Consider the following 7,996-nt stretch of genomic DNA (forward strand, 5'->3'; position numbering starts at 1 on the left):
GACCGTGTGCTGGTGGTATTCTGCTGGTGGAGTCACTGTGTGCATACACTACTTATCCTGTACTGATCCTGAGTTACATCCTGTATTATACCCCAGAGCTGTGCTCACTATTCTGCTGGTGGAGTCACTGTGTGCATACACTACTTATCCTGTACTGATCCTGAGTTACATCCGGTATTATACTCCAGAGCTGCATTCACTATTCTGCTGGTGGAGTCACTGTGTGCATACACTACTTATCCTGTACTGATCCTGAGTTACATCCTGTATTATACCCCAGAGCTGCACTCACTATTCTGCTGGTGGAGTCACTGTGTACATACATTACTTATCCTGAGTTACATGCTGTATTATACTCCAGAGCTGCACTCACTATTCTGCTGGTGGAGTCACTGTGTACATACACTACTGATCCTGAGTTACATCCTGTATTATACCCCAGAGCTGCACTCACTATTCTGCTGGTGGAGTCACTGTGTACATACATTACTTATCCTGAGTTACATCCTGTATTATACTCCAGAGCTGCACTCACTATTCTGCTGGAGGTGTCACTGTGTACATACATTACTTATCCTGTACTGATCCTGAGTTACATCCTATATTATTCTCCAGAGCTGCACTCGCTATTCTGCTGGAGGGTCACTGTGTACATACATTACTTATCCTGTACTGATCCTGAGTTACATCCTGTATTATACTCCAGAGCTGCACTCACTATTCTGCTGGTGGAGTCATTGTGTACATACATTACTTATCCTGTACTGACCCTGAGTTACATCTTGTATTATACTTCAGAGCTGCGCTCACTATTCTGCTGGTGGTGTCACTGTGTACACCTTCTTAGAGCCACATGGCAGTCATGGATCTGTTCTACGTGCATAGAGGCCGTTTCTAATGCTCTTCTGTGTACACAAATGGCACTCTTCATGCAGAACTTTCCGACTAGTGAATAAAATGTCAAATTGACAGTGAGGACTGACACACAAGCACAGCAGAAGATTTAAAAACGACAATACTAGTTGAGTGAAAGGTGTATGGAGAGGGGCAGCTGGTGCTGTTAGGTGTGCTGCGTCCTTGCTGGGGAAAGGAATATCCAGCGCGCTCTTCCCTTGATAGCTGGTTATCCCACTCAGTCGGAGAATATGTAGTACTACTATCACCAGGAGAGGGCGCTGCAGCTCCTTAGAGCTCTGACTTTGAGAGAACAGATGCTTCCCTGGTTGAGGACCCTTAGGTGTGTTATATGGTAGATCTTCCTGGACCTGCAACGAGGGGTCAGAATCTGTCAATGCTGCCTGTCCTTGTATGTGTGTGTAGGGGCAGCTCATTTGCTCCGACCATCATCTCACCATCTGCGCGCTCAGGCGGTTAATAGTCGGCCTTATTTACTGTACGCAATACATATTTTCACATCAAATGTCAGCTCTGGGTGAGGTCTGGCTGCAGCCGGCCGCCATTGTGTACAGGAACGCCCTCCGCTGCGGCGTCTGTCATGTATTCCTCGTCTTAAAGGGGAATTCCAGCAGGAAACAACACTGGCATTCTGGTTTCTGAAACTCAAATTAGTATTTGGGGACAATGTGGCATTATTACCTGGGCACGGTCTCTCTGGATCTTACAGGTTTATTTGGGGACTGCTTGGCACTTTCAGGAAGTTGCGGTAGTCTTTGAGGATTGCATGGCACTATTATGTGGGCACTGCCTCGGGTTGTTACTGCATTTGACATCTGTGTAGCATAATTACACTCAACGATCTCGTCACATGCCATCTATGCCTAATGCCATCTTGTGGTCAGTATCACTGTACAATGTGCTCGCCATATCGTGATCTGCTCTCGGATACCACGCTGACCTCTCCTCCGCAAAGTAGAAGGCAACGCTTGGCACTAATGGGTAACAATGGTGACTCTGACTGCGGGCAGATTGCTGATGCCCAGAGGTGTAGTCCCAGTATTTCTTGAAACCGTTGCACTTGTTGGCTGTTCCAGAACCACAGTATTAAGAGTCTGTCAAGACTCAGTGATCCATGGACAGACATCTGACAGAAGATCATACAGCGGCAGGCCATGTGTGCTTGATCCTGGAGGTTTCTCAGCAACGACGTGCCACAGTGGACCAATGTGCCCAACAGTGGGGAAGTTAGACAAGTTTCCACAATGACCATATGGTGTACCTTGCATCAATGGGGCTCAGTAGCCAAAGACCGGCAAGGGTGCCCCTAATGCCCTGATGGTATCACCAACAATGCCTTGTATAGACCAGGAAAGACAACCGTTGACCTTGGATACATGACAGAAGGTCATCTGGAGTGACGAGTCCCATTTTCTGCTGAATCATATGGCTGGGTATGCATCTGACACAAACAGCAGAAAGCTTTTTCCCATGGGTGAACCGTTGAGGTTCAACAGGCCCGTTATGACGATTCCATGGTCTGAGACCTGTTGGTCACGATAGCATAACCCTTGAATGGTGAACACTACAGGGACCCTATAGCTGACCATGTGCACCAATATCTTCAGGAAGTCCATCCCCGACCACAGCGCCATCTTTCAACAGCACAACGCTCCGTGTCCTCAAGCCTAGATCATTAGGAAGTGGTTGGAGGAACATGACCATGAATTCTCCACACCGTCTCGGCCCCCAAACTTACTCGACTGTAACCCCATTGAACTTGTTTGGGATACACTAGAAAGGGCTGATCAATCTGCTCCCACTTATCTGTAACGTGCACCAACTGACGGAGCTGCTGCGTAGAGCATGGATCGAGTTGAGTATGGAGGACCTTGTGGACCTTGACGTCTGAAAAGGTGGACCATCCCGTTGAGGTGATGATGCTAGTGCAATGATCCTTCAGTGGATTTGGACAAATGTTTAAACTTGTTACATTTTCCAGGAGGTACAAACCCAGGGCTCGATCCTCCTCACTCCTGTGCCTATGGTTGATTTCAGAATGTTGGAGGATGTTATAATTAGCTGTTATAATCTACGGCTCCTATGTACTGGCTATAATACACCAGAGCTCCATTTAATCCCCAGTTCATCTCCGAAGTTTTTATTTTCCGAGGATGGAAATCTGTGTTGTCGTCGTTCTAAGACTGATGGATTGTTAATACTCTTCGGTATGTTTTTACATTTAGCTCCTAACGTGAAGAGCTTCATTTCCTGGCCCAATCGGTGAGTGGGGAAACGCCGGCATCTGGGGAATGAGCCCCCCCCCCCCCCCCCATTCATTCTGTAGCTATCCCCCCTATATATGTCAGCTAGTTTTACCTTGGTTAGTTACCTCTTTCTGTCTGAAACTCCCAGCCGCCTTCTCCTCAGATGGTCATGTGATCTCAGTTCTGACCAGATCAGATCTGCTTGGGGTTCTGCTGTCTGAAACTAGTCAATTTCTCAGTCTGTCTTATGCTGTTGCATTAATCCTACCACAGAAGCTGTCTAGGGGGGAATACAAGCACCGTTCCTGCTGGTGATCACACAGCTCAAGTCACACAGTTATAATAGAGGAGATCACAGCTCATCCTTCTGGCTGTATACTTAGGGTTTTTAGCTTGTTTAGGTGAATATAGAATACAATGGTAATTAAACTGTCCCTCCAGCTGGTAGAATGGTACACCCTCTACCTTATGCTGTGCTAATGCATCGTGGGATTGATGTGAAGGTAAAAAATCTCTCATAAGATGGTGTCTGCCTGATAAGCATCAGACAGGAGGCTGCATGGCATAACTGCAATACACAGAGGAAAACTCCAGAGCACAATCAGATGAGGGGTTCTGGCATGGAAAAATGTGTTTTTGCGGGGGTGGTCCTTTAAGTCTCTTTCAGACGGTCGCCAGCGATATCGTATCTGTGTGCTTTGCGATATTGATACATTTTCTAGTGGCGATATTGCGATTTTGTGTCACTACAAAGTCGCATGACTATGTAGCGCTCTTTTGCTGGGATTTTCAGAAACGGTCTTGTCGCCCATGTGAAAGCAGCCTTAAATTATAGGCACTCCGGACGACGGCCCATCCATGTGAATGATGGCAGTGCGAGTAGTGGGTGAGAGCAGGAATCATTTGGAAATGCCCCGAGGGGTTGTACCGGATTACAGATTCTCGGCTAAGATCCACAGTGCAATGTTTTTGTTATACTGACATAGTTTCCCTGCTGATTGCATCACAACAGCGCCACCTAATGGAATATTATCTCAAAAAATCTATAACGTTTTTGTGTAATTGTTGCTTTATTTGCATTTTCTCCGTTTTTCATATCAATGAACCCAGTTTCATGATGAGTTTTCAGTGCTTCAGTTCTCCATTCACATCAAAAGCTGATTTTCAAAGTTCAAATCCCTTTGAAAGCCGCTTTCAAAGAAAGGTCAGCTCCAGGTGTATGTGGACCAGGGAGTTACATATGTGGCCCCCCACCCATCCCCCTCCCATCCCCCGGTCCCTGTATCCTTGGCTTGACAATTATAGAGTATCTTTACCCTGATAACAAGTGGAGCTCCTGCCAGCCCTACCGAGAGCCAACAGGAGAACTGTGAACGCAGCTCTGGGTGTGACTAGAGTATAAAACGATTGAATGGGATTTCTAAGATCTCGATGTGGATGAAGTGACTTCATGCGTCTCTTTATTAGGCTTGGAGCAACAAACTCCATCTTGTTCCTCGGCCAGAACTTGCTGGATCCGGTGTGATGTGGGTGTTTGGATGTTGGATATTCTCGGCTCCTGCAGCATCCAGATTTATTCTTTAGTCTGTTTTGTATAATACATGACCCTTAAATTAACTGCCCTGGGAGCGATTAGCAGCAGGCCGAGCCATGGAGCTTCTAGAACATTCCATGTAATCCGTCACTTCTACACCAAGCATTGCCTTATACTGTATTACAGATGTGCAATAATCATAGTCATAGGGGTGCAGATTGGCTCGCAGAGGGGATGGGGGCTTACTGGGGTTCTCTAGCGGGCACAGTTTTACAACTGCGTCCTCGGGGCACAGATCCCGTTGAGAATTAAGGGGATGCACAGAGCTATCGTGTCCTTTCCCTGGCGCATTGGCCAGGGCTCTGCAGCTCTCAGCCTTCAAGGCCGGCTCATGCAACGCAATGCCATTAGTGTATCACACTGGGCTGCATGCAGAGGAAGACGATAGGCTTGTTGTGGGAATTGGGGTTAGCTGAGGGTTTTTGTATAATTTGCACAAAAAGGGCACTACTATTTTATGGCAGCTTAATGGGGGCACTATTACTATATGGAGGAACCACTAGGACAGTGGTGGCGAACCTATGGCACGCAGCACCCTCCCTGCTGGCACGCGTCACCATCGGCCGCTCACCACATTAGTGAATGCCTGCAGGGGCCGCGGCTCCCCTGCCCACATTCACTCAGCGCTGCTATCTGCGCTGATCCCGGCGCACACTGTGACGTCAGTGTGCAGCCACGATCCTCCTTCCCGTCCCCCGACGTCTCCTACTTGGTTCCGCAAGAGCAGGGGGAGGAGGCATCCAACAGCAGCACACTGCCATAAGTGTGCACTTGGGATCAGGCAGAAGAGGAACGGCGCTCCCACGAGGAGGAGTAAATATGTGGGGCTGGGGGCGAGCATTATGACTGCTGGGAGAATCGCTGGGGGGGAAGGGGAGGCATTATGACTGCTGGGAGAATTGCTGGTGAAAAGGGAGGGGGGGGCATTATGACTGCTGGGAGAACCACTGGGGGGAAGGGGAGGCATTATGACTGCTGGGAGAATCGCTGGGGGGGAAGGGGAAGCATTATGACTGCTGGGAGAATCGCTGGGGGGGGGGGAGGGGAGGCATTATGACTGCTGGGAGAACCGCTGGGGGGCATTATTACTACTGGGAGAACCGCTTGGGGGGAGGAGGGCATTATTATTGCTGGGGGACCACTGGGGTGGCATTGTGACTGCTGGGGGGGTATTATGACTGCTGGGGGAACCACTGGGGGGAGGGGGGCATTATTACTGCTGGGGGACCATTGGAGGGGGCATTAATAATTTAGAAATTGATGGTCGCAACACATCTCAAAAAAGTTTGACTGGGCTAACAAAAGGATGGAAAAGTAAATGACACTAATTAAACATAGCTGGAGGGTCATTTTTCTACTAAATCACATGACTGTATAAAAAGAGCATGTTAGAGAGGCAGAGTCTCTCAGAAGCAAAGATGGTCAGAGGTGCACCAATCTGTGAAAAATTGCACCTAAAGTTTGTGTTAAACTGACCCAGCTGTTTTTCATCAGTACCACTTACTTTCTCAGCCTTTTATTATCCGTGTCTCAATTTTTGCGAGATGTGCTGCTGCCATCATATTATAAATAAGTAACATTTAAAAAATTGAATGGGAAAATGTCTCCCTTTCACCTTCTGATATGTTCTATAGCACATGTGTCAAACACAAGACCCACGGGCCAAATCCGGTTCGCTGCCACATTTTATGTGGCTCGCAGCGTGCCGACAGCCGCTCACCACTGTAGCAATTACCAGCTGGGGTGCCGCAGCTCCCCGCTGGTAATCACACTGTTAGCGCTGATCCCAGCACACACTCTGACGCCAGTGTGCAGCCGGGATCCTACTCCCCTGAGTCCCCTGCTCCTCAGTTCCGCAGGAGAGGACTCGGGAAGGAAACGTGCCGGGCGCACACACTGATGTCAGAGCGCATCTGGGCTCAGCGCGAGCAGAGGGGGAGCGGTGCTGACAGCAAGGAGGAGGTAAGTATATGGGTTGGGGGGAACTATTATTACTGAGGGGGGTTAATATTACTGACAGGGATAGTATTATTACTGAGTGGGCTTAATGTTACTGAGGGGGATAATATTACTGTGGGGTTATTACTACTTAGGGGGTTAATATTATTACAGTGGGGGTCACTATTACTACTGGGGCCACTGTGGAGTACCTTGTTACTACTGGGGCCACTGTGGGGTACCCTGTTACTACTGGGGCCACTGTGGGGGTTGCTATTACTACTGCGGCCACTGTGGGGGTTGCTATTACTACGGGAGCCACTGTGGGGGTCACTATTACTACTGGGGCCACTGTGGGGGTCGCTATTACTAATTTGGCCACTGTGGGGGTCGCTATTACTAGTTGGACCACTGTGGGGGTCGCTATGACTAACTGGCCCACCGTGGGGGTCAATATTATTACTGGGGCCACTATAAGGTTCACTATTTTTACTGGGGCCACTATCAGAGTCACTATTACTACTGCGACCACTATAGGGGTCACTATTAGGGCTCGTTCACACAGGCGTATTCGTATTTTGGTCCCACAAATACACAATCGAAAATTACTTATGCCTGCATATTTGGACACGCAAAAAAGAACACAGATGAGCCCACTGAGATGGTGCGCAAATGTGCAGTGACTACACAGGTTTCCTGCGCATTCACCGCGTATTTGTGCGGCCCATTCACTTCAATGGCCTATCGGGATGCGTAGTACGCAGGAAATACGTCATGTGAATGAACTCATTGACATCAATGGCTTCTATTCACTGCATATTATGCACGTAAATACGCTTGTGTTAACAGGCCCTTACTATACCGTCTTACAATCGGCCCTTTGAAGGTCACAATAAGCCTGATGTGGCCCTCCATGAAAATGAGTTTGACACCCCTGTTCTATAGTGAATAAAACATGGTTATATCAGATTTCCAAATCATCGTAACATAGCATATAAGGCCGAAAAAAAAGACTCCATCCAGCTCCGCCTATCTCGCCCCCAATGTTGTTGCAGAGTGAAGCAATATTTCATTCTTTTTTTCTTTACATTTTTCGTAGCGTCCCAACTGTTTTGGAATTGGGGTGGTATTGTTTTATGGAGAAATGATTACTCTTTGGGGCACAATGGGGGGAATATTCTAGTAGGAATATTCTTATACACAGGATGGAGTATTATAGGATTTACATTCTTGTACATAGTGGGCAGTATTATAGTAGTTATATTCTTGTACATAGTGGGCAGTATTATAGTAGTTATATTCT

This window comes from Eleutherodactylus coqui, chromosome 3, assembly GCF_035609145.1.
Source record: "Eleutherodactylus coqui strain aEleCoq1 chromosome 3, aEleCoq1.hap1, whole genome shotgun sequence".
Taxonomy (NCBI): Eukaryota; Metazoa; Chordata; class Amphibia; order Anura; family Eleutherodactylidae; genus Eleutherodactylus; species Eleutherodactylus coqui.